This window comes from Bombina bombina, chromosome 1 (genome assembly GCF_027579735.1).
Source record: "Bombina bombina isolate aBomBom1 chromosome 1, aBomBom1.pri, whole genome shotgun sequence".
In the NCBI taxonomy this organism is placed as follows: Eukaryota; Metazoa; Chordata; class Amphibia; order Anura; family Bombinatoridae; genus Bombina; species Bombina bombina.
In genome coordinates, this window is record NC_069499.1 from 181641565 (window position 1) to 181669503 (window position 27939).

The 27939-nt window shown below is 42.6% G+C and overlaps 1 protein-coding gene across 4 annotated transcripts in view; it reads right to left on the minus strand.

Annotated features, from left to right (window-relative positions):
- BAZ1A (bromodomain adjacent to zinc finger domain 1A) overlaps positions 1–27939 on the minus strand; it is a 762668-nt gene that overhangs the window by 488366 nt on the left and 246363 nt on the right. The window lies entirely within an intron of this gene.

A 27939-nucleotide genomic window follows, 5' to 3' on the forward strand; every position in this document is an offset into this window, starting at 1 on the left:
TTACCTCCCTCAGATGGCCGAGAACAGCAATATGATCTTAACAACTCCGGTTAAAATCATAGTAAAAAAACTCTGGCAGATTCTTCCTCAAACTCTGCCAGAGAAGTAATAACACGCTCCGGTGCTATTGTAAAATAACAAACTTTTGATTGAAGTCATAAAAACTAAGTATAATCACCATAGTCCTCTCACACATCCTATCTAGTCGTTGGGTGCAAGAGAATGACTGGGACTGACGTAGAGGGGAGGAGCTATATGCAGCTCTGCTGGGTGAATCCTCTTGCATTTCCTGTTGGGGAGGAGTTATATCCCAGAAGTAATGATGACCCGTGGACTGATCACACATAACAGAAGAAACAACAGTACACGCCGGTACCGCAAAATATTTATCCAGCCTACATACTTTCTCTGGAATCATTCAGAGCCGCTAATACCTCCCCTAGTAATACACGGAGGTTCTCAAGCTTAAATTTAAAATTTGAAATGTCTGAATCCAGTTTACTTGGATCAGATCCGTCACCCACAGAATGAAGCTCTCCGTCCTCATGTTCTGCAAATTGTGACGCAGTATCAGACATGGCTCTATTATTATCAGCGCACTCTGTTCTTACCCCAGAGTGATCGCGTTTACCTCTTAATTCTGGCAATTTAGATAGTACTTCAGTCATAACATTAGCCATGTCTTGCAAAGTGATTTGTATGGGCCGCCCTGATGTACTTGGCGCCACAATATCACGCACCTCCTGAGCGGGAGGCGAAGGTACTGACACGTGAGGAGAGTTAGTCGGCATAACTTCCCCCTCGTTGTCTGGTGATATTTTTTTAACATATAAAGTTTGACTTTTATTCAAAGTAACATCTATACATTGAGTGCACAAATTTCCATTGGGCTCCACATTGGCCTTTAAACATAATGAACAAACAGATTCATTTGTGTCAGACATGTTTAAACAGACTAGCAATAACACTAGCAAGCTTGGAAGAAAAAAAAAAAAACTTTTAAATAAATTTACAAGCTATATAAAAAACGCTACTGCGCTTTTAAGAAAACATAAAAATGTGACACAGTTGAATTAACAATGAACCAAATATGTTAAAACAACCAAATTTTAACAGAAAATGTATAAAGTTAGCAGAGGATTGCACCCACCAGCAAAAGGATGATTAACCCCTTAATACCCAAAACTGATAACAGTTGACATAATAAACGTTTTTATCACAGTCAAACACACTGTCACAGGTCTGCTGTGACTGATTACCTCCCTCAAAACTAGTTTTGGAGACCCCTGGGCTCTGTAGAGACGTCCTGGATCATGGAGGAAGAAATAGGAAGACTGACTAAATTTTTACTGCGCAATAAAGCGCTAAAATAGGCCCCTCCCACTCATATTACAACAGTGGGGAAGCTCAGTAAACTGTTTTTATTCAGAAAAAAACGACAGCCATGTGGTAAAAACCATGCCCATAAAGTTTTATCACCAAGTACCTCAGAAAAAACGATTAACATGCCAGTAAACGTTTTAAAAATTGAAAATTATGAAGTGTTATTAATAAGCCTGCTGCTAGTCGCTTTCACTGCAGTGCAGGCTCAAATATTATTTTAATTTTGACAGTATTTTCTTAGTGAAATCCCATTCCCCAGAAATACCTCAGAGTATACATACATACATATCAGCCTGATAACAGTCGCTACTACTGCATTTAAGGCTGCACTTACATTACATCGGTATTGGCAGTATTTTCTCAGTCAATTCCATTCCTTAGAAAATAATTTACTGCACATACCTCCTTGCAGATGGGCCCTGCATGCTATCCCCTGTTCTGAAGTTACCTCACTCCTCAGAATGGCCGAGAACAGCAAGTGGATCTTAGTTACGACCGCTAAGATCATAGACAAACTCGGGTAGATTCTTCTTCTAATGCTGCCTGAGAACAAACAACACACTCCGGTGCCGTTTAAAATAACAAACTTTTGATTGAAGAAATAAAAACTAAGTTTAACACACCACAGTCCTCTCACACGTCCTATCTTTAGTTAGGTGCAAGAGAATGACTGGATATGACGTAGAGGGGAGGAGCTATATAGCAGCTCTGCTTGGGTGATCCTCTTGCACTTCCTGTTAGGGAGGAGATATAATCCCATAAGTAATGGATGACCCGTGGACTGACTACACTTAACAGGAGAAAACATAATTTATGCTTACTTGATAAATTTATTTCTCTTGTAGTGTGTTCAGTCCACGGGTCATCCATTACTTATGGGATATATTCTCCTTCCCAACAGGAAGTTGCAAGAGGATCACCCAAGCAGAGCTGCTATATAGCTCCTCCCCTCACATGTCATATCCAGTCATTCGACCGAAACAAGACGAGAAAGGAGAAACTATAAGGTGCAGTGGTGACTTAATTTTAAAATTTAGAACCTGCCTGAAAAAGACAGGGCGGGCCGTGGACTGAACACACTACAAGAGAAATACATTTATCAGGTAAGCATAAATTATGTTTTCTCTTGTTAAGTGTGTTCAGTCCATGGGTCATCCATTACTTATGGGATACCAATACCAAAGATAAGTACACGGATGATGGGAGGGACAAGGCAGGAACATTAAACCGAAGGAACCACTGCCTGTAGAACCTTTCTCCGAAAACCAGCCTCCGAAGAAGCGAAAGTGTCAATTTTGGAAAATTTGGAAAAAGTATGAAGTGAAGACCAAGTTGCAGCCTTGCAAATCTGTTCAACAGAGGCCTCATTCTTAAAGGCCCAGGTGGAAGCCACAGCTCTAGTGGAATGAGCTGTAATTCTTTCAGGAGGCTGCTGTCCAGCAGTCTCATAGGCTAAACGTATTATGCTCCGAAGCCAAAAAGAGAGAGAGGTAGCCGAAGCCTTTTGACCTCTCCTCTGTCCAGAGTAAACGACAAACAGAGAAGAAGTTTGTCTAAAATCTTTAGTTGCCTGTAAGTAGAACTTCAGAGCACGGACCACGTCTAGATTATGCAAAAGACGTTCCTTCTTTGAAGAAGGATTAGGACATAATGATGGAACAACAATCTCTTGATTGATATTCCTGTTAGAAACAACCTTAGGTAAAAACCCAGGTTTAGTACGCAGAACTACCTTGTCTGAATGAAAGATCAGATAAGAAGAATCACAATGTAAGGCAGATAACTCAGAGACTCTTCGAGCCGAGAAAATAGCCATCAAAAACAAAACTTTCCAAGATAAAAGCTTAATATCAATGGAATGAAGGGGTTCAAACGGAACACCCTGAAGAACTTTAAGAACCAAGTTTAAGCTCCACGGAGGAGCAACAGCTTTAAACACAGGCTTAATTCTAGCCAAAGCCTGACAAAAGGCCTGGACGTCTGGATGCTCTGCCAGACGTTTGTGTAAAAGAATAGACAGAGCTGAAATCTGTCCCTTTAGCGAACTAGCGGATAAACCCTTTTCTAAACCCTCTTGCAGAAAAGCTAATATCCTAGGAATCCTAACCTTACTCCATGAGTAACTCTTGGATTCGCACCAATATAAATATTTACGCCATATCTTGTGGTAAATTTTTCTTGTCACAGGTTTCCGAGCCTGTATTAATGCATCAATAACCGAATCCGAAAACCCACGCTTTGATAGAATCAAGCGTTCAATTTCCAGGCAGTCAGCCTCAGAGAAATTAGGTTTGGATGGTTGAAAGGACCCTGAATTAGAAGGTCCTGCCTCAGAGGAAGAGACCATGGTGGACAGGACGACATGTCCACTAGGTCTGCATACCAGGTCCTGCGTGGCCACGCAGGCGCTATCAGAATTACCGATGCCCTCTCCTGTTTGATCCTGGCAATCAGCCGAGGTAGCAACGGAAATGGTGGAAACACATAAGCTATGTTGAAAACCCAAGGGGCTGCTAATGCATCTACCAGCACCGCTCCCGGGTCCCTGTACCTGGATCCGTAACAAGGAAGCTTCGCGTTCTGGCGAGATGCCATGAGATCCAGATCCGGTTTGCCCCAACGACGAATCAGTTGAGCAAATACCTCCGGGTGAAGTTCCCACTCTCCCGGATGAAAAGTCTGGCGACTTAGGAAATCCGCCTCCCAGTTCTCTACGCCTGGGATGTGAATCGCTGACAGGTGGCAAGAGTGAGACTCTGCCCAGCGAATTATCTTCGAGACTTCCAACATCGCTAGGGAACTCCTGGTTCCCCCTTGATGATTGATGTAAGCCACAGTCGTGATATTGTCCGACTGAAATCTGATGAACCTCAGCTTTGCTAACTGAGGCCAAGCTAGAAGAGCATTGAATATAGCTCTTAATTCTAGAATGTTTATTGGGAGGAGTTTCTCCTCCTGAGTCCACGATCCCTGAGCCTAGAAGGCTGGCATCCGTTGTTACAATCGTCCAATCTGGCCTGCGAAAGGTCATTCCTTTGGACAGATGAACCGGTGACAACCACCAGAGAAGCGAATCTCTGGTCTCCTGGTCCAGATTTAGCAAAGGGGACAGATCTGAGTAATCCCCGTTCCATTGACTGAGCATGCATAGTTGCAGCGGTCTGAGATGCAGGCGCGCAAATGGCACTATGTCCATTGCCGCGACCATTAAGCCGATTACCTCCATGCACTGAGCTACTGATGGGCTTGGAACGGAATGAAGGACACGGCAAGCATTGAGAATCTTTGATAACCTGGACTCAGTCAGGTAAATCTTCATCTCTACAGAATCTATAAGAGTCCCTAGAAAAGGAACCCTTGTGAGTGGTAACAGAGAACTCTTTTCCACGTTCACTTTCCACCCATGCGACCTCAGAAATGCTAGAACTATCTCTGTATGAGACTTTGCATTCTGAAAACTTGACGCTTATATCAGAATGTCGTCTAGGTACGGAGCCACCGCTATGCCTCGTGGTCTTAGTACCGCCAGAAGTGAGCCCAGAACCTTCGTAAAAATTCTCGGGGCCGTGGCTAACCCGAAGGGAAGAGCCACAAACTGGTAATGCCTGTCTAGAAAGGCAAACCTCAGGTACCGATAATGATCTTTGTGAATCGGTATATGAAGGTAAGCATCCTTTAAGTCCACCGTGGTCATATATTGACCCTCTTGGATCATGGGTAGGATGGTTCGAATGGTTTCCATCTTGAACGATGGTACCCTTAGGAATTTGTTTAAGATCTTTAAGTCCAAGATTGGTCTGAAGGTTCCCTCTTTTTTGGGAACCACAAATAGATTTGAGTAAAACCCTTGTCCCTGTTCCGATCGCGGAACTGAGTGGATCACCCCCATGATTAAGAGGTCTTGTACACATTGTAGAAATGCCTCTCTCTTTACTAGGTTTGTCTATAACCTCGAAAGATGGAACCTCCCTTGTGGAGGAGAGGTTTTGAAATCCAGAAGGTATCCCTGAGATATAATCTTTAACGTCCAGGGATCCTGCACATCTCTTGCCCAAGCCTGGGCAAAGAGAGAAAGTCTGCCCCCCACTAAATACGTCTCTGGATAGGGGGCCCTGACTTCATGCTGTCTTAGGGGCGGGAGTAGGCTTTCTGGCCTGCTTGCCCTTGTTCCATGACTGGTTGCCTTTCCAACCCTGTCTGTAACGAGCAGTAGTTCCTTCCTGTTTTGGAGCGGAGGAAGTCGATGCTGCTCCTGCCTTGAAGTTACGAAAGGCACGAAAATTAGACTGTTTGGCCCTGTCCTGAATAAGGTCTGCCCTTTGAAAGGAATGTTAAGTAGTTTAGACTTGGAAGTTACATCCGCTGACCAGGATTTAAGCCAGAGCGCTCTGCGCGCCTGTATGGCGAATCCGGAAATTTTAGCTGTAAGTTTGGTTAGATGTACTACGGCATCTGAAACAAACGCATTAGCTTGCTTAAGGGTTCTAACTTTGCTCAAGGCCTCATCCAACGGCTCTGTGCGAATCGCCTCTTCCAGAGACTCAAACCAGAATGCCTCTGCAGCCGTGACAGGCGCAATGCATGCAAGAGGCTGCAATATAAAACCCTGTTGAACAAACATTTTCTTAAGATAACCCTCTAATTTTTTATCCATTGGATCTGAGAAAGCACAGCTATCCTCCACCGGGATAGTGGTACGCTTGGCTAACGTAGAAACTGCTCCCTCCACCTTAGGGACCGTCTGCCATAAGTCTCGTGTGGTGGCGTCTATAGGGAACATTTTTCTAAATATCGGGGGAGGGGAAAAAGGCACACCAGGTCTATCCCACTCCTTACTAATAATTTCTGTAAGCCTTTTTGGTATAGGAAAAACGTCAGTACACACCGGTACCGCATAGTATCTATCCAACCTACACAATTTCTCTGGAATTGCCACCGTGTTGCAATCATTCAGAGCCGCTAATACCTCCCCTAGTAACACACGGAGGTTCTCAAGCTTAAATTTAAAATTTGAAATTTCTGAATCCGGTCTCCCCGGATCAGAACCGTCACCGACAGAATGAAGCTCACCGTCTTCATGTTCTGCAAATTGTGACGCAGTATCAGACATGGCTCTCGTGTCATCAGCGCGCTCTGTCCTTAACCCAGAGCTATCGCGTTTGCCCCTTAATTCGGGCATATTATATAATACTTCTTTCATAACATTAGCCATATCATGTAAAGTGATTTGTAAGGGCCTAGATGTACTAGGTGTCTCAATCCTACGGATCTCCCGAGCGGGAGACGCAGGTACTGACACGTGAGGAGAGTTAGGCGGCATAACTTCCCCCTCGTTGTCTGGTGATAGCTTCTTTATCGGTACAGATTGACTTTTATTCAAAGCAATATCAATACAATTGGTACACATCGTTCTATTGGGCTCCACATTGGCTTTTGAACATGATGAACAAACAGTTTCCTCTGAATCAGACATGTTTAAAACAGACTTAGCAATGAAACTAACAAGCTTGGAAATCACTTTCAATAAGTTTACAAGCAATATAAAAAATGCTGCAGCGCTTCAAAAATACAGATATAATTAAACAATTCTTAACAAGAAGTGTATTATTAGCAGAGGATTGCACCCATTAGCAAAAGGATGATTAACCCCTCAATACCCAAAACGGATAAAACAGATATCAATTAAGATTTAACGCTTTTAATCACAGTCAGCACACTGTCACAGATCTGCTGTGACTGATTACCTCCCTCACAAATGAAATTTGCAGACCCCTGAGCTCTCTAGAGACGTCCTGGATCAAGGAGGAAGAAGCAGAAAGACTGTGCAATAATTTTAACTGCGCAACAAGGCGCTAAAACAAGGGCCCTCCCACTCCAATCACAACAGTGGGAGCCCTGATATAACGGTTTCCATGCAGAAAAAAATGTTAGCCATGTGGAAAAAAATCATGCCCAAAGCGATTTATCACCAAAGTACCTCACAAAAACGAATAACATGCCAGTAAACGTTTTATTAAAAAACAACATTTTTCAATGTCATGCAAAGCTATCACTAAGCCTGCTACCAGTCGCTACCACTGCAGAGAAGGCTTAAGTATTATTTCAGTGTTAACAGTATTTTCTCAGTCAAATTCTAGTCCCTAGAATATAACTCGGCTGCGCATACATTTATCAGCCTGATACCAGTTGCTACTACTGCATTTAAGGCTGTACTTACATCATATGGTAACAGCAGTATTTTCTTAGTCAATTCCATTCCCAGAAAATAAAGTACTGCACATACCTCATTTGCGGAGGACCCCGCATGCTATTCCCAGTTTCTGAAGTTACCCCACTCCTCAGAATGTCGAGAACAGCCAGTGGATCTTAGTTACGCCTGCTAAGATCATAGATAAAAAACGCAGGCAGTTTCTTCTTCCAAATACTGCCTGAGATAGAAAAACAGCATACTCCGGTGCCATTTAAAATAACAAACTTTTGATTGAAGAATAGTTAAGTAAAAACTCCAGCTCCTCTCGCGACCTCCTTCTTTGTTGAGGGTTGCAAGAGAATGACTGGGTATGACATGTGAGGGGAGGAGCTATATAGCAGCTCTGCTTGGGTGATCCTCTTGCAACTTCCTGTTGGGAAGGAGAATATATCCCATAAGTAATGGATGACCCGTGGACTGAACACACTTAACAAGAGAAATGGATGTTTACCTTATATATTTAGTTATTTCAAGGTGGTGAGAGTCCACAAGTCATTATTCCTGGGATTCAAATCCTGGCCTCTAGGAGGAGGTGAAGATTCCTAAGATTCCAAGATCTTTCAATCCTCTCCACTAGTCTAATATTTAGTTAATAGGCGGGTCTTGTGGACTCTCACCAAAAAAGAAAGAAATCGGGTCAACATGAATTTTGTTTTCTTTCATAAGGTGGTAAAAGTCCACAGATCATTACTCCTGGGAACTAATAACGAAGATGTGGAGTCCACAAGTAAATAGGAGGGGGGAAATTAAAAGGGACATTCCATTCAAAATTTAAATGCACATAAATTACTTACATTTTTTTAAAAGAAACATATTTGCAATATATATGCATTGGCAAAAATGCTCCTAGCAAAAGTTATCAATGTTTTAGTGTTAATGTTTTTTTCTGCACATGCATGTGAAGCATAGCTAGATATTCAGTGCACCAGTATTTTAAATACTGCAGCTGCTAAGAGCACCAGTGGGGCTTGTATTATGTCAGCAATTAACAAATTGAGTCATTAGCAGTTGGTACAAGCACCTTAGGCTCTCTGAGCAAGTGCTGCATTTAAAATGCTGGTGCACACAACAAGACTTTATCATGGTTAGGTAGGTTACACGCCATAAAAATGACTATCCTACCTAAAATTTTATATACCTTCCAGACTATCCCACTAGCGCTATCCAAAACATTCCTGAACAAACTTCAAAACTTGCTAAACGCCTATTTGTGGCTTAACAAGCGCCCTAGAATTGCAAAAAACGTAATTTATCGTACTAAATCCCAAGGAGGGTTGGGTATGCCAAATATACACTACTATTCTATAGCATGTACATTAACACGAATAATAGACTGGTGTAAACATGGCACTCACAAGGAATGGGTAGGACTAGAACACGACCTAGCACAAAATGCACAACTAGGAGCAAGCTGTTGGATACCACACATTCACAGACCTATCAGTTCCAATACATCGGAAATCACCAGGCTCACATTTAAAACTTGGGACACATGTCTTATCAAATTCCCACTGATTTCGAGCACACCCTCCCCTTTAACACCTCTGAAATATAATCCTGAAGCACAGGGGTATCAAATCAATCAATACGTAAGGGACTTAAAATTAAGAGACACCATACCATGTAGTTTTGCCATGGACAACAAATCCCTCAAACCTAGGAATGTTTTGCAAGAAGCATTTGGAAATTATTTTGACGCATGGTTCAGATATTTCCAACTAAATCACTATCTTACCACTCATATCAAACGCACCCACTTTAACAGACCATTATCTCCCTTTGAGTCAATATGTAGTATGGAGACATACTCAAAGGGATCACTCTCGGCAATATATAAATTATTATTAGAATATCATTCCAAAGACCTTCCACCCTACACAGACAAATGGTCGGAAGAACTTCAAATCCATATAACCCCAAAACAATGGGCAAGGATATTCAATAACATGTGCTCACACACCTCATCAGCCGCGCAATTGGAATCAAATATAAAACTGTTATGTAGATGGTATAAGACCCCAGTTAAAATAGCTGCAATATATGGCATTAAAGATAATAGATGTTGGAGAACATGTGGAGGAGAGGGAAATTACCAGCATATATGGTGGTCATGCCCACACCTTGGCCAATTTTGGAATGACATTCACAGGGCCATCACAAAGGTAATTCATATCGAGATACCCTTAGACCCTATCATATTTTTATTTAATAACATACCAACAATTAAATGTAAATTGAGACAGCGACTTATAATCATACTACTTAATTGTGCCAGAAGGTTAATACCAAGAAAATGGAAATCGACAATACCCCCCTCAATTCAGGAATGGCGCTCATTAGTTAATCACACGTTAGCAATGGAAAAATTTCACTACCATATTACAAAAAGATTAGATGATTTCTTAGCAATGAACTTTCTGTGGGAAGAATATTGTCACTCTACGCAAAGTAGCGCACACAACACACCAGACAGAGGGAGAAGTAGACCTACCATTATACAAGATTTGACCTAAGTGACCAAAAGGAATATATTATGTCATGTACTGTGGATATAATTAAGGGGACCAGATTGTATTGTGATTGACTCCACTTTATACGGAATCACTCCCCGCGCTATATACTATTATATTGTATTGTATTATTTTGTATTCTATTACGTATACTGTAACCTGTATTGTTGTTTTATTAGTTTCAATAAAAACTTTAAAAAAAAAAAAAAAAAAAATGCTGGTGCACAGTGCATGGTTAAAAACACATTTCAAACAGCTATAGTTTTTATTAGAAACATTTTAGCTAATAAATGTAGATTACAAAATGCTTCAATTCAAAACTAAAATGCATATATTTCAATTCCAATATTGGCTGAAATGTCCTTTAATGCAGGTGCCTATTTAACAGACACTGCAGCCTGAAGGACTTTTCTGCTAAAAGCTGCCTCCAAAGAGGCAAAAACATAAAAATGTAGAACATGGTGAGAGTATATAATAAATACCAGATGGCTGCTTTGCAAATCTGTTCAACAGAAGACTTGTTTTTAATGGCCCAAGAGGGCGAAACTGAGCTAGTAGAATAGGCAGTAATAGGTCTTAGGGGTGACTTTCCTGACTGAGTAAATCTTACGTATTAACTGCTTTAACCAAGTGGGCAAAGTAACATCTGTAGTCTTAGTTGGTTAATGGAACAAATAAACAAAAAAATGAACAAATAAACTAGAGGATAGTCTAAAATCCTTTGAGGCTTGCAAGTAATTTTAATGAACTTACAACAAATAAATCATGTAAAATTCTCACTTTAAAAATAACATAATATACAGCAACATCTTAACAGTTTTAGCCTGGGTCTTAGACTATTAGGCAAACTTAACCCCTCAATGCAAAGTTTGAAAAATATCATCTAAAGCAGGTAATAATTACCGTAGTGCAGCAAAACTGTTACCCCAGTGCAAATCAGATTCCAATCGGACATTACCAGAGAGGGACTCGAAGTTCAACCACCAGAGAGGGACTCGAAGTTCCTTAGCCATGAAGGAGGTGGCTCGCCTTCTGCAGTGGGCGGAAGACCACGATTGTCTCCTATCTGCCATCCACATTCCAGGAGTGAACAACTGGTAAGCAGATTTTCTGAGCAGAAAGACCTTTCATCCCGGGGAGTGGGCTCTCCATCCGGAAGTGTTCTCTCAGATATCCCCTCAAGTGGGGGTTCCAGAGTTAGATCTGATGGTGTCCCGCCACAATGCCAAGGTTCCAAAGTACGGTTCAAGGTCAAGAGGATCCTCAGGCCGTTCTGATAGATGCTCTAGCAGTTAATTGAAGGTTTTCTCTGGCTTATGAGTTTCCTCCGTTTGTTCTCCTTCCACGTCATTGCTTGTATCAAACAGGAGAGAGCATCAGTGATACTAATAGCTCCTGCATTGCCTCGCAGGATCTGGGTTGCGGATCTGGGTTGCAGATCTAGTAAAGATGTCATCTCTACTTACTTGGAGGTTACTTTAGAGGAAATACCTTCTACTTCAGGGTCCTTTCCTCCATCCAAACCTAGATTCTCTGAAGCTAACTGCTTGGCGATTGCATGCCTAGTTATGTCTAAACGTGTTTTTCTCTGAAGCGGTCATTTAAACGGATTCAGGCTCAAAAACTCGCAAGATTAACTATAAGATATGGCGTAAATATCTTTATTGGTATGAACCTAAGGGACTGTTTTAGTCCAGTGGGAAAAACTTAAGTACCGCGCTGCAAAAATCATTGGTCTATCGAACTGAAATTCGGCTGAAAAAAACGAAAGCATGCTAACTAGAGTCGATAAAACGGTAGGGAAAATACATAACAAGAGCCGGCGTATGCTAATGCAGCCCCGGGTGTGCACACCATAGCGTTAGTGCTAAGTACAGGAATTATAAATAATAAGTACCAAAGTGTAATATAAAATACACTAAAAGAATCCTCTAAATGCAAAATAAAATGTCTATCATAAATACTAGACAATATAAAAATAATAGTCCAGTAAGAAAAGGTGGAAATGATTTTACATAAATTTGTCCCCTGGTTATGATGTACTCCCAGATTGTACCTGCTAATAGCCTAAGGGCTATGTGAGTGCATGAGTGTTGCGTCTTTCATGCTTACCAGATGCAGAAAAGACTTCTTCTGGTAGAGAGCCCATTGAGTATTGTGGAAGCAACAGCAGAGGAAATATTAATCGAGTATGACGACCCAACAGTAGTAGGCTAAGGGACAGGTCCTCAAAGCACACGTGGCAGGCATGTGAATAACTCCCATAGAATGTTATTTTGTCACTACCCACTATTACATATTCCCCTCTGTCACCATAGCAGCTCTCTAAAGGGGGAAGATGGGTCTCAAGACGATCTGAAAACCACTCTCCAGGAAGAATCTCGAGCAACATAAATTCCTCTGTTTCTCCTGTGTAGGCTAAGATAACAAAATGTATCCTTACCTGATAAATTTCTTTCTTTCCAGACATGGAGTCCACAACGTCATTCCAATTACCAGTGGGATATTCAACTCCTGGCCAGCAGGAGGCGGCAAAGAACACCCCAGCAAAGCTGTTAAGTGTAACTGCCTACCCCATAACCCCCCAGTCATTCAGTCAAAGGAAATTGAAAAGGAAGAAACACAAGGGTGAAAATGTGCCTGAGGTTTACAGAAAGAAAATGCCAAATTATGAGACAACAGAATTTATGCTTACCTGATAAATTACTTTCTCTTGTGGTGTATCCAGTCCATGGGTTCATCCTTTACTTGTGGGATATTCTCCTTCCCTACAGGAAGTGGCAAAGAGAGCACACAGCAGAGCTGTCCATATAGCTCCCCCTCTAGCTCCACCCCCCAGTCATTCGACCGAAGGTTAGGAAGAAAAAGGAGAAACCATAGGGTGCAGTGGTGACTGTAGTTTAAACAAAAAATCTACCTGACTTAATAGCCAGGGCGGGCCGTGGACTGGATACACCACAAGAGAAAGAAATTTATCAGGTAAGCATAAATTCTGTTTTCTCTTGTATGGTGTATCCAGTCCACAGGTTCATCCTTTACTTGTGGGATACCAATACCAAAGCTTTAGGACAGGGAGGGAACAAGACAGGTACCTTAAACAGAAGGCACCACTGCTTGTAAAACCTTTCTCCCAAAAATAGCCTCGGAAGAAGCAAAAGTATCGAATTTGTAAAATTTGGAAAAAGTATGCAGCGAAGACCAAGTCGCTGCCTTACAAATCTGTTCAACAGAAGCCTCATTTTTAAAAACCCATGTGGAAGCCACTGCTCTGGTAGAATGAGCAGTAATCGTTTCAGGAGGCTGCTGGCCAGCAGTCTCATAGGCCAGACGGATGATGCTTTTCAGCCAAAAGGAAAGAGAGGTAGCAATCGCCTTCTGACCTCTCCTCTTACCAGAATAGATGAACAATGAAGTTGTTTGTCTGAAATCCTTAGTTGCTTGTAAATAGAACTTTAAAGCACGAACCACATCAAGATTGTGTAACAGACGTTCCTTCTTCGAAGAAGGATTAGGACACAGAGAAGGAACAACAATTTCCTGGTTAATATTCTTATTAAACACAACCTTAGGAAGAAAACCGGGTTTGGTACGCAAAACTACCTTATCTGCATGGAACACCAAGTAAGGTGAGTCACACTGTAAAGCAGATAACTCTGAAACTCTTCGAGCAGAAGAGATAGCTACCAAAAACAAAACTTTCCAATTTAAAAGCTTAATATCTATGGAATGTAAAGGTTCAAACGGAACCCCTTGCAGAACTGAAAGAACTAAATTCAGACTCCATGGCGGAGCCACAGGTCTATAAACAGGCTTGATTCTGACTAAAGCCTGAGTAAACGCTTGACCTCCGCCAGACGTTTGTGTAAAAGAATAGACAAAGCAGATATCTGTCCTTTTAAAGGAACTAGCTGACAATCCTTTCTCCAATCCATCTTGGAGAAAAGACAATATCCTGGGAATCCTAATCTTACTCCATGAGTAACCCTTGGATTCGCACCAACAAAGATATTTTCACAAATCTTATGGTAGATTTTCCTGGTGACAGGCTTTCTAGCCTGAATCAGGGTATCGATAACCGACTCAGAGAAAACACGCTTAGATAGAATTAGGCGTTCAATCTCCAAGCAGTCTGACGCAGAGAAATTAGATTTGGATGTTTAAAAAGGACCTTGAAGTAGAAGGTCCTGCCTCATTGGCAGAGTCAATGGTGGAACGGATGACATGTCCAGTAGGTCTGCATACCAGGTCCTGCGTGGCCACGCAGGCGCTATTATAATCACTGACGCCCTCTCCTGCTTGATTCTGGCAACCAGACAAGGAAGGAGAGGAAACGGTGGAAACACATATGCCAGATCGAAGGACCAAGGCGCTGCTAGAGCATCTATCAACATCGCCTGGGGATCCTGGGACCTGGACCCATAAAGAGGAAGTTTGGCATTCTGACGGGACGCCATCAGATCCAATTCTGGAGTGCCCCATAGCTGAGTCAGCTGGGCAAATACCTCCGGGTGGAGTTCCCACTCCCCCGGGTGAAAAGTCTGACGACTTAGAAAATCCGCCTCCCAGTTGTCTACTCCTGGGATGTGAATTGCTGAGAGGTGGCAAGAGTGATCCTCCGCCCACCTGATTATTTTGGTTACTTCCATCATTGCTAGGGAACTCCTTGATCCCCCTTGATGGTTGATGTAAGCTACAGTCGTCATGTTGTCCGACTGAAATCTGATGAATTTGGCCGCAGCTAGCTGAGGCCATGCCTGAAGAGCGTTGAATATCGCCCTCAGTTCCAGAATGTTTATCAGGAGAAGAGCTTCTTCCCGAGACCATAAGCCCTGAGCTTTCAGGGAGTCCCAGACTGCACCCCAGCCCAACAGACTGGCGTCGGTCGTTACGATGATCCACTCTGGTCTGCGGAAACACATTCCCTGAGACAGGTGATCCTGAGACAACCACCAGAGAAGAGAATCTCTGGTCCCCTGGTCCAACTGTATTTGAGGAGACAAATCTGCATAATCCCCATGCCATTGTTTGAGCATGCATAGTTGCAGTGGTCTGAGGTGTATCCGTGCAAAAGGGACTATGTCCATTGCGCTACCATTAGTCCGATTGTCTCCATGCACTGAGCTACAGACGGCTGAGAAATGGAATGAAGAGCTCGGCAAGTAGTTAAGAGTTTTAACTTTCTGACCTCCGTCAGAAATATTTTCATTTCTACCGAGTCTATTAGGGTTCCTAGGAATGGAACTCTTGTGAGGGGGGAGAGAGAACTCTTTTTAATGTTCACCTTCCACCCGTGAGACCTCAGAAAGGCCAATACAATTTCCGTGTGAGACTTGGCTCTTTGGAAAGTCGACGCCTGAATTAAGATGTCGTCTAGGTAAGGCGCCACTGCTATGCCCCACGGTCTTAGAACCGCCAGGAGGGACCCTAGCACCTTTGTGAAAATTCTGGGAGCAGTGGCCAACCCGAAAGGAAGAGCCACAAACTAATAATGCTTGTCCAGAAAGGCGAACCTGAGAAACTGGTGATGATATTTGTGGATAGGAATGTGCAGATACGCATCCTTTAGATCCACGGTAGTCATATATTGACCCTCCTGGATCATTGGTAAGATTGTCCGAATGGTCTCCATCTTGAATGATGGGACTCTGAGGAATTTGTTTAGAATTTTGAGATCCAGGATTGGTCTGAAAGTTCCTTCTTTTTTGGGAACCACAAACAGGTTTGAGTAAAAACCCAGCCCTTGTTCCACAATTGGAACTGGGTGGATCACTCCCATTGTATGTAGGTTTTCTACACAGCGTAAGAATGCCTCTTTCTTTGTCTGGTCTGTAGACAGACGAGAAATGTGGAACCTTCCCCTTGGAGGGGAGTCCTTGAATTCTAGAAGATATCCCTGTGATACAATCTCTAAGGCCCAAGGATTGTGTACGTCTCTTGCCCAGGCCTGAGCAAAGAGAGAGAGTCTGCCCCCCACTAGATCCGGACCCGGATCGGGGGCTACCCCTTCATGCTGTCTTGGAGGCAGCTGCAAGCTTCTTGGCCTGCTTACCCTTGTTCCAGCCCTGGTAAGGTTTCCAGACTGGTTTGGATTGGGCGAAATTTCCCTCTTGTTTTGCATTAGAGGAAACTGAAGCTGCGCCATTCTTGAAGTTTCGAAAGGAACGAAAATTATTGTGAAGTGTTACCCTCTTGCTTTGCAGCAGGGGAGGATGAAGCGAGACCGCTCCTGAAATTTCGAAAGGAGCGAAAATTATTTTGTTTGTTCTTCGTCTTAAAGGACTTGTCCTGAGGGAGAGCATGGCCTTTTCCCCCAGTGATTTCTGAGATAATCTCTTTCAATTCAGGCCCGAAAAGGGTCTTTCCTTTGAAAGGGATGTTCAGTAGTTTGGATTTTGACGACACATCGGCCGACCAGGACTTTAGCCATAGTGCCCTGCGCGCCAGAATGGCGAAACCTGAATTCTTTGCCGCTAACTTAGCTAATTGGAAAGCGGCATCTGTGATAAAATATTTAGCCAGCTTAAGAGCCTTAATTCTGTCCATAATGTCCTCATATGGGGTCTCCGTCTGGAGCGCATCTTCCAGCGCCTTGAACCAGAAAGCAGCTGCAGTAGTTACAGGAACAATGCACGCTATAGGTTGGAGAAGAAAACCTTGTCGAACAAAAATTTTCTTAAGTAAACCCTCTAATTTTTTATCCATAGGGTCTTTAAAAGCACAACTGTCCTCAATTGGTATGGTTGTGCGTTTAGCAAGTGAAGAAACAGCCCCCTCCACCTTAGGGACCGTCTGCCACGAGTCCCGCGTGGTGTCAGATATGGGGGAACATTTTCTTAAAAACAGGAGGGGGAACAAACGGAATACCTGGTCTATCCCACTCCCTAGTTACTATATCCGCAATTCTCTTAGGGACCGGGAACACATCAGTGTAAACAGGAACTTCTAGGTACTTGTCCATTTTACACAATTTCTCTGGAACCACCAAAGGGTCGCAGTCATCCAGAGTAACTAATACCTCCCTGAGCAATAAGCGGAGATGTTCTAGTTTAAATTTAAAAGCCAACGTATTCGAGTCTGTCTGAGGAGCAACCTTTCCCAAATCGGAAATTTCTCCCTCAGACAGCACATCCCTCGCCCCCATTTCAGAGCGTTGTGAGTGTATATCGGATACGGCTACCAAAGCGTCAGAATGCTCAGAATCTGTTCTTAAAACAGAGCTATCACACTTTGCAAGTATCACGGGCAGTTAAGATAAAAACACTGAGATGGTATTATCCATAACTGCCGCCAAATCTTGCAAGGTAAAAAAGAGTTAGACGTACTAGAGGTGCTAGGCGTCGCTTAAGCGGGCGTAACTGGTTGTGACACTTGGGGAGAGGTTAACGGGCTAACCTCATTACCTTCTGTCTGAGAATCATCTTGAGCCACATTTTTAAGTGCAACAATATGTTCTTTAAAGTGTATAGATATATCAGTACAAGTGGGACACATTCTGAGAGGGGGTTCCACCATGGCTTCTAAACACATTGAACAAGGATTTTCCTTAGTGTCAGACATGTTTAACAGACTAGTAGTAAGACAAACAGGCTTAGAAATCACTTTAATGAAGTAAAAACACACTTTGCAAAAAACCGTTTCTGTGCCTTTAAGAGATAAAAAAGGCACACAATTTTCCAAAACGGTGAAAAATGCAGCAAACTTTTTGAAATTTTCACAGTATGTACCTAAAGCATTGGTAAGATTGCACAACTAGCAAGAAAAACGATTAACCCCTTAATGCCCAAACCGGATCAATAGCAAGCTAACAACCGGTTAAAACGACTTCAGCACCTTGCCACAGCTCTGCTGTGGCCCTACCTGCCCTTAGGAACCAGATTTGTGGGGGAAAAAGCTTCTTATAGGCCTTCAAACTGCAGCAGGACCCTCCATGTGAAACAGCCTGAAGATCTAGTCAATCTAACTGCGCACCTGAGGCGCGAAATTAGGCCCCTCCCACCTTACTCCGGTGCTGTGAGGCCTAAAGAAACACTCCTAAGTGTTATAATAATAGCCATGTGGGTAGCAACCCCTGAAAGAAACCCAAGGGAACCTTCAAAGTGTCTCAAAAAACGATATTTATTAGTAAAAACCGTTTGCCATAAAATAGTGTCAACCAGCATAAATTATCCCTATTATGTAAGCTTGTAATTCCATACTTAGTCTCTGAATAAAGCTTACCCTTCCCTCATGGGGATCTTATCAGTCCTTTTCTAGCATTATCACAGTCTTGTCTAGAAATAAATGACTGAACATACCTTATTGCAGCCTAACCTGCAAACCGTTCCCCCCAACTGAAGTTTTCTTGTACTCCTCAGTCCTTTGTGGGAACAGCAGTGGATTTTAGTTACAACATGCTAAAATCATCTTCCTCCCTGCAGAAATCTTTATCTCTTTTCTGCTAGAGAGTAAATAGTACACACCAGTACCATTTAAAAAAAACAAAGTTTTGCTTGTAGAACAAAAACTACAAATCTAACACCACATTCACTTTACACTTCCGAGAGGGACCCTATTGCTTAGAGGCGGCAAAGAGAATGACTGGGGGGTGGAGATAGAGGGGAAGCTATATGGACAGCTCTGCTGTGTGCTCTCTTTGCCACTTCCTGTTAGGAAGGAGAAAATCCCACAAGTAAAGGATGAACCCGTGGACTGGATACACCTTACAAGAGAAAAGAGGGCGGGGGGACCGAAAAGAAAGAAATTTACCAGGTAAGCATAAATTTGTTTTCTTTACCATGACATGGAGAGTCCACAAGGTCGTTCCAATTACTAGTGGGAACCAATACCCAAGCTAGAGGACACGGAATGAACAGGGAGGGAGAAAAAAGCAGGAAGACCTAAACTGAAGGAACCACTACTTGTAGAACCGTTCTCCCAAAAGAAGCCTCGGCCGAGGCAAAAGTATCAAATTTGTAGAATTTTGAAAAAGTATGCAGAGAGGACTATGTTGCCGCCTTTGCAAATCTGTTCCACAGAAGGTTTATTTTTGAAAGCCCTAATGGAATGAGCCATAATTCTCTCAGGAGGCTGCTGTCCAGCAGTCTCATAAGTTAAACGAATCAAACTTCTCAACCAGAGAGAGACAGAGAGGTGGCCTTCTGACCCTTACGCTTTCCAGAGAAAACAACAAACAGGGCAGAAGATTGCCGAAAATAAGTAACATTTTAGAACCCGCACAACATCCAAGTTATGCAAGAGACGTTTTCTTGAGAAGGAGGATTAGGACAAAAAGAAGGAACAATAATTTCCTGATTAATGTTTCGATCCGATACCACCTTAGGGAGAAAACCCAATTTAGTACAAAGGAATGCCTTATCAGCATGAAAAATAAAAGGTAGGGGGAATCACACTGAAGACCTGAAAGCTCAGATACTCTGCGAGCTGAAGAAACGGCAACAAGAAACAAAACCTTCCAGGAAAAAGAGATTAATTTCAACAACATGCATTGGCTCAAACGGAGCCTGCTGCAAAACTTTAAGAACTAAATTAAGGCTCCATGGGGGAGCAACAGGTTTAAACACAGGCCGGATTCTAACCAGGACCTGTACAAAGTCTTGAACATCTGGTAGGTCTGCCAGACGTTTGTGCAAAAAGATAGATAATGCAGAAATCCTTATCCAGGCCATCCTAAAGAAAAAAGACAAAATCCGGGAAATCCTCACCCAGCTCCATGAGAATCCCTTAGATTCACACCAATAAAAGATTTTTACGCCATATCTTATGGTAAATCTTGCGAGTAACCAGTTTTCGAGTCTGAATCATAGTTTCAATGACCGCATCAGAAAAAAGAACATTTATGCTTACCTGATAAATTTGTTTCTTTTTAGACACGATGAGTCCACGGATCATCATCCTTGTGGGATTACACCTCCTGGTCAGCAGGAGGAGGCAAAGAGCACCATAGCAGAGCTGTTATATATAGCTCCTCCCTTCCCTCCCACTCCAGTCATTCGACCTAAGTTAGGAAGAGAAAGGAAAAGCCAAGGTGGAGAGGTGTCTGAAGTTTAAAAAAAAGGAAATTTATGCTTACCTGATAAATTGATTTCTTCTACGATACGAGTCCACGGATTTCATCCTTAGCAGAAGGATAATATCCCACAAGTAACAGGAAGTGGGAAAGAGCACCATAGCAGAGCTGTATATATAGCTCCTCCCTTCCCCTCCAGTCATTCGACCGAAGGTTATAGGGAGAGAAAGGAAAAGCTAAAAGGTGCAGAGGTGACTGAAGTTGTAAATAATAAAAAATATAATCTGTCTTAAATTGACAGGGAGTGCTGTGGACTTGTCGTATCGTAGAAGAAATCAATCAGGTAAGCATAAATTTCCTTTTCTTCTACAAGATACGACGAGTCCACGGATTTCATCCTTACTTGTGGGATACAATACCAAAGCTACAGGACACGGATGAAAGGGAGGGACAAGACAGAGACCTAAACGAAGGCACCACTGCTTGAAGAACTTTTCTCCCAAAAACAGTCTTAGAAGAAGCAAAAGTATCAAATTTGGAAAATTTGGAAAAAGTATGAAGGGAGGACCAAGTTGCAGTCTTACAAATCTGTTCAACAGAAGCATCATTTTAAAAAGCCCATGTGGAAGCCAAAGCTCTAGTAGAATGAGCCTTAATCTTTTCAGGAGGCTGCTGTCCAGCAGTCTCGTATGCCAGGCGGATGATGCTCTTCAGCCAAAAAGAAAGAGGTAGCCGTAGCTTTTTGACCCCTACGCTTTCCAGAATAAACAATGAATAGAGAAGATGATTGTCGGAAATCCTTGGTCGCTTGTAAGTAAAACTTCAAGGCACGAACCACGTCCAAGTTATGTAACAGACGTTCCTTCTTAGAAGAAGGATTAGGACACAAGGAAGGAACAACAATTTCCTGATTAATATTCTTATTTGAAACAACCTTAGGAAGGAATCCAGGTTTAGTACTCAAAACCACCTAATCAGAATGGAATATAAGATAAGGCAAATCACATTGTAACGCAGAAAGCTCAGAAACTCTTCGAGCAGAAGAGATAGCAACCAAAAACAAAACTTTCCAAGATAACTTAATATCTACGGAATGCATGGGTTCAAACGAAACCCCTTGAAGAACATTGAGAACTAAATTCAAACTCCATGACGGAGCAATAGGTATAAACACAGGCTTGATTCTGATTAAAGCCTGACAAAAAGACTGAACGTCTGGAACATCCGCAAGACGCTTGTGTAGTAAAATTGACAAAGCAGAAATTTGTCCCTTTAAGGAACTAGCAGATAACCCCTTCTCCAATCCTTCTTGGAGAAAGGACAAAATCCTAGGAATCCTAACCCTACTCCATGAGTAGCCCTTGGATTCGCACCAATAAAGATATTTACGCCATATCTTATGGTAAATCTTCCTAGTGACAGACTTACGTGCCTGAATCAAAGTATCAATGACCGACTCAGAGAATCCCCGCTTAGATAAAATTAAGCGTTCCATCTCCAGGCAGTCAGCTGCAGAGAATTTAGATTTGGATGTTGGAAAGGACCTTGAATGAAAATATCCTCTCTCAAAGGAAGTTTCCACGGAGGCAGAGAGGACATGTCCACTAGATCCGCATACCAAGTCCTACGTGGCCACGCAGGTGCTATCAATATTACAGAAGCGCTCTCCTGTTTGATTCGTGCAATCACACGAGGCAGGAGAGGGAACGGTGGAAACGCATAAGCCAGGTTGAACGACCAAGGCACTGCAAGAGCATCTATCAGTGCAGCCTGGGGATCCCTTGACCTGGATCCGTAACATGGAAGCATGGCAATCTGTCGAGATGCCATCAGATCCAATTCCGGTCTGCCCCATTGACGAATCAATGATGCAAACACTCCTCCGGATGAAAAGTCTGACGACTTAGAAAATCCGCTTCCCAGTTCTCTACTCCTGGGATGTAGAACGCCGATAGATGGCAAGAGTGAGCCTCCGCCCATCGGATTATCTTTGATACCTCTATCATCCCTAAAGAACTCCTTGTTCCCCCACTGATGATTGATATATGCCACAGTTGTTATGTCGTCCGACTGGTATCTTATGAATTTGGCCGAAGCCAACTGAGGCCACGCCTGAAGCGTATTGAATATTGCTCTCAGTTCCAGAATATTGATCGGAAGTAGAGACTCCACCTGAGTCCAAACACCCTGAGCCTTCAGGGAATTCCAGACTGCACCACAGCCCAGAAGGCTGGCGTCCGTTGTCACTATTACCCATGAGGGTCTGCGGAAGCATGTCCCCTGGGACAGATGATCCGGCGACAACCACCAAAGAAGAGAGTTTCTGCTCTCTTGATCCATATTTATCTGAGGAGATAAATTCGCATAGTCCCCATTCCACTGTCTGAGCATGCACAGTTGCAGTGGTCTGAGATGAAAGCGAGCAAACGGAATTATGTCCATTGCCACTACCATTAATCCAATGACCTCCATACACTGAGCCACTGATGGCCGAGGAATGGACTGAAGTGATCGGCAAGTATTTAGAATCTTTGATTTTCTGACCTCCGTCAGTAATATTTTCATCTCTACCGAGTCTCAGAGTCACCAAGAAGGGAACCCTTGACTGTGGAACTAGTGAACTCTTTTCTATGTTCACTTTCCAACCGTGAGTTCTTAGGAACGACAACACAATGTCCGTGTGAATTTTGGCCAGATAAGTGATGTCTGGATCAGAATATCGCCCAGATAGGGCGCCACTGCTATGCCCCGCGGCCTGAGAACCGCTAGAAGAGACCCTAGTACTTTTGTGAAGATTCTGGGAGCTGTGGCCAACCCGAAGGGAAGGGCCACGAACTGATAATGTTTGTCCAGAAAGGCAAACCTTAGAAACTGATGATGATCCTTGTGAATAGGAATGTGAAGGTATGCATCCTTCAGGTCCACGGTGGTTATGTATTGACCCTCCTGGATCATTGGTAAGATTGTTGGTATAGTCTTCATCTTAAACGATGGGACTCCTTTTTTGGGAACCACGAAAAGATTTGAGTAAAACCACTGTCCCTGTTCCAGCTTTGGAACGGGACAAATTACTCCCATGGTATAGAGGTCTTTTACACAGCGTAAGAACGCCTCTCTTTTTATCTGGTCTACAGACAAACACGAAAGATGAAATCTCCCTATTGGGAGGAAATCCTTCAATTCCAGTTGATACCCATGGGTCACAATTTCCAATGCCCAGGGGTCCTGAACATTCCTTGCCCAAGCCTGAACAAAGAAGGAAAGTCTGCCTCCTACTAGATCCGGTCCCGGATCGGGGGCTGCCCCTTCATACTGTCTTGGTAGCAGCAGCGGACTTCTTAGCTTGTTTACCTTTATTCCAAGCCTAGTTAGGTCTCCAGACTGACTTGGATTGAGCAAAATTCCCTTCCTGCTTAGAGGAGGAAGAGGAAGCAGAGGGTACTCCTTTAAAATTCCGAAAGGAACAAAAATTATTTTGTTTACCCCTCATCTTAAGGGACTTGTCCTGAGGTAGGGCGTGACCCTTACCTCCAGTGATGTCAGAAATGATTTCCTTCAATTCAGGCCAGAATAGGGTCTTACCCTTGAAAGGAATAGCTAAAAGTTTAGATTTGAATGACACATCAGCAGACCACGATTTTAGCCATAACGCTCTGCGCGCCAGAATGGCAAAGCCTGCGTTTTTCGCCACTAATTTGAAAAGCAGCATCTGTGATAAAAAAATTGGCTAGCTTGAGAGCTTTAATTCTATCTAAAATGTCTTCTAAAGGTGTCTCTACCTTCAGAGACTCTTCTAGGGCGTCAAACCAGAAAGCCGCTGCAGTAGTTACTGGAACAATGCAGGCTGTAGGCTGTAAAAGAAAACCCTGGTGAACAAATAATTTCTTTAGAAGGCCCTCTAACTTTTTATCCATAGTATCTTTGAAAGCACAACTGTCCTCAATAGGTATAGTTGTATGCTTAGCTAGAGTAGATATTGCTCCCTTCACCTTAGGGACCATTTGCCAAGATTCCCGAATGGTGTCTGATATAGGAAACATTTTCTTAAAATTAGGAGGGGGAGAAAACGGTATACCTGGTCTATCCCATTTCATTTTAACAATTTCCGAAATTCTTTTAGGAACCGGAAAAAAGTCAGTGTAAGTAGGCACCTCTAGATATTTGTCCATCTTACACAACTTGTAATAGGGTCACAATCATCCAGTCGCTAAAACCTCCCTGAGTAACAGGCAGAGGTGTTAAAGTTTAAATTTAAATCAACATATATGGTGGTCCTGCTCACAGATTCAGCCGCTTTGGCAGAAGGCAATCCAATTTTGCTCTTCCGGGGGCATTCATCTACCTATGTCCCCAAGTGCATGTCTGCTTCATATTCTGCCTAGGCAGCTGACCCTGCCTCAAAAATTGTTTTGTATTTACCTATTCTTAGCCGTTAAGCTGGCTGTGGCCCGCATGTGGCTGCAGCGTACCTCACCCTTATGGGAACAAGTGACTGACATATTAAACGTTGTGAGGAAAATGGAGTCCTATGTCTCACACATTCATGGGTCTGCAGATCTCCAAATCAAAATTTGGGAGTATGGCCCAAAGTAATTCTCGCCGTATATACCACAGGGCACTCACAGTCCCTGCACTCTGTCTTACTCTAGCCCCTCCTGAATACTTTCACCTGCCCCACCTCCTTCCTACCCTCCCTAGAATGAATCCAACTCTCCCTGCCTTCTCCCCTAAACCCCCCCTATAACCCCTCTTTTTTTTTTTTTTTTTTTTTTCTCTTTTCTCCTCCCCTCTCCCCCTAACTGATAGCTAGACACAGTCATTATCTGGATCGACTGATATACTTGCTTTGCAACACAGTATGTTTATGTTTTGATTTTGGTAAGAACAGCCATGTTTAGACTCTTATGTTTTATGAAAATGCTGCCTTAATTAGATAACTAGCAACATGCTTGCCTCTTTGAAGCAGCCAACAGTTGGCCCCCATGTTTGTTGAGATGGGGGTATAGCTGATAACCCATAGGCATTTGCTTTCAGCATTCAGTGTTCTCTTTTGTATCTTTATTATTATGCATGTCTGTTCCACATATTGTAATTTCCAACTAGTACCGTACTCTGTACTACCGATATTCAAATGTACGCTTTTGATGTTATGTTTACTCATTTATTGAAATAATAAAAATTATTATATAAAAAAAAAAAAAAAAGTTTAAATTTAAAGGACGTGACGTCCGAATCTGTCTGAGGAAACACATTTCCTGATTCTGAAAGTTCTCCCTCTGACAGCAATTCCCTGACCCCCAAATCAGAGAACTGTGAGGATACATCAGAAATGGCTAATAAAGCATCAGAGGGTTCAGTATTTACATTAATACCTGGCCTACTGCGTTTACCCTGTAATACTAGTAATTTAGATAATACCTCTGTAAGGGTAGTTGACATAACTGCAGCCATATCTTGCAGAGTAAAATAATTAGACACACAAGAGGTACTTGGCGTCACTTGTGTGGGCGTTCAAGTTTGAGACACTTGGGGAGAAATAGATGGCATATCCTGATTCTCTTCAGACTGAGACTCATCCTTAGACACACTTTCATTACCTAAAATATGCTCTTTACAATGTAAGGCCCTTTCAGTACAAGAGGTACACAATGTAAGAGGGGGTTCCACAATGGCTTCTAAACACATAGAACAATGATTTTCCTCAATGTCAGACATGTTGAACAGACTAGTAATAACCACAAAAGTCGTTAAACACTTTATTTATTGATTTAAACAATTTTTTGAAAAATGTGTACTGTTACCTTTAAGAAATAAAAAGTACACAATTTTTCCAAACTGTTCCAAAAATGTTATTAAAGCTTTAAAATTCGCAATCCTTAAGCAAACGTTCCCAAATATATTGCATCCCCAAGATAAAAGGAGAAATTAACCATTAAGAGACATTTACGCCTAAAACATGTTAATTTTAACAAGCGTAACAAAAAGAACCCCTGCACCTCGCCACAGCTCTGCTTTGGCGCCTACCTGCCCTCAGGGTACTATCAACTGACGTAACAACAATCCGGATAACTAAATAGTAGTCTGGGCTCAACCGGAGCTAATGCCTGCTTCTATTACAGTCACAGTGAAGAGCGCGTCTGAGCGCGCGAAAATAGGCCCCGCCCACCGGAACGACGATGTAAAAAACACAAACAACTGCATGGAGAAGCGGTCTGAGTATAAAACCATGTGGAATCTTTCACCCCTTACGGAGTGGTGAGGTAATAACTACGGAGATCGGAACAACTCTCACTTACCTGAACCTGTTGGAGCCTAGCATGGATTCCGTCTCCTTCCCGACGACTGCACAGGACACAGTCCTTGGATTCAGAGCGGAGGAGCTCGCCTCTAGTCTAGCGGCAATGGCAGAGGTCCCTCTCAGCGCACAGTGTGTGAGTGCCGTGGAGTGTGGGGACTCGTATGATCATCATTGTGTGTACGCCACCAACCTCAGACCGGACATGTTTATCAGGGAGGCTACGGGTTATACTGCAAAGAAGGAGCAGGACACAGACCTGCAGAGAGCACCGTACTGCCATTCCCATAAGATGTACTTCTGCTGGAAACAGTGTAGGACCCGTCTGGCTAAGGGTATTGGCTAATCTACAAATCTTTCACTATAGTTGGGGTTCATGGACACTGACAAGGCAGCTTGTGTATATTGCTGAAGAACCCTAAGGATATTTACTTTCTTAGGTTTAACATTCTTGCCATATAGGCAGCATGCAATGCTCGTTTGTCAATGTGCCTGAATATGGATGTATGTTGGACTTGATATTAGCACCCATATGCTCCCTCTTATTCTCTTATACTCTGTATAATCAGTGGCATAAGTGTAACAGCTAGCAATAACTTCCTTCTAACCAATATATATAACACTAAAACAGTTAGATAGCACCAGGCTGCACGCCACCCATAGAAACAGAATGAGTTAATCTATTTTACATTCTCAGTCACTGAGAGTTATCAATGACTCATATACAGAACAGCAGACTCTTGATATTAAAGGCTTGTTAGGCTTTAACCCCGCGACTGCTTCTTTGCCACGGATATAATGAATGCAGAATCATATCTCAATACCCAGTGGCCGGGTCCCAAATATATACTTTGTTCAGTTTACTGACTTATCCAACAGTATCTTTTCTTCCTCAAAAATTAAGCACTGCATTATGTCCCTCAAAAGTGTTTTTATAAAAATGTATATCAACTGAAGTGACGTGGTAACGCTGCTGGATTTTACAAGTTAACTCAGCGCATTGTATAATATTTGTAATTTCACAACTGTATCGCATGCCCTAGGCCAAGATGTACTCTGAAACTCTATGTTACCGCAAATATATTTCCTAGTTTTCAAACTTGAACGGCATTAGGGAACCTAGTTAATGCAATGGTCCTACCTGGAAAACATGGGACAGGACGAGCTAGGTTCATAGTGTGTCTGTAGTTTAGTTGAGATGATTACTTCACTCCCTAGCATTTCAGTCAATGTGTAAACTCATTTCATGAATTGCGTAGCCTCTTAATTCGCAGACATGTTGATTTGTATGCATAATTACACCACAAAGCGTTCCCAAGGCACAAATCTTTACCCTAACTATATCATCTATTGCACAATACTAAAATTGATGTTATATTTAATAGCGCGATTGAACCAGGCCGCAGGAAAGCTAGTTTCATGTGCACCTTATCTATTACTACTGGGCCAACACACACTAACACCAGAGTAGATTCATTCCCCGTCAGATCAGAAT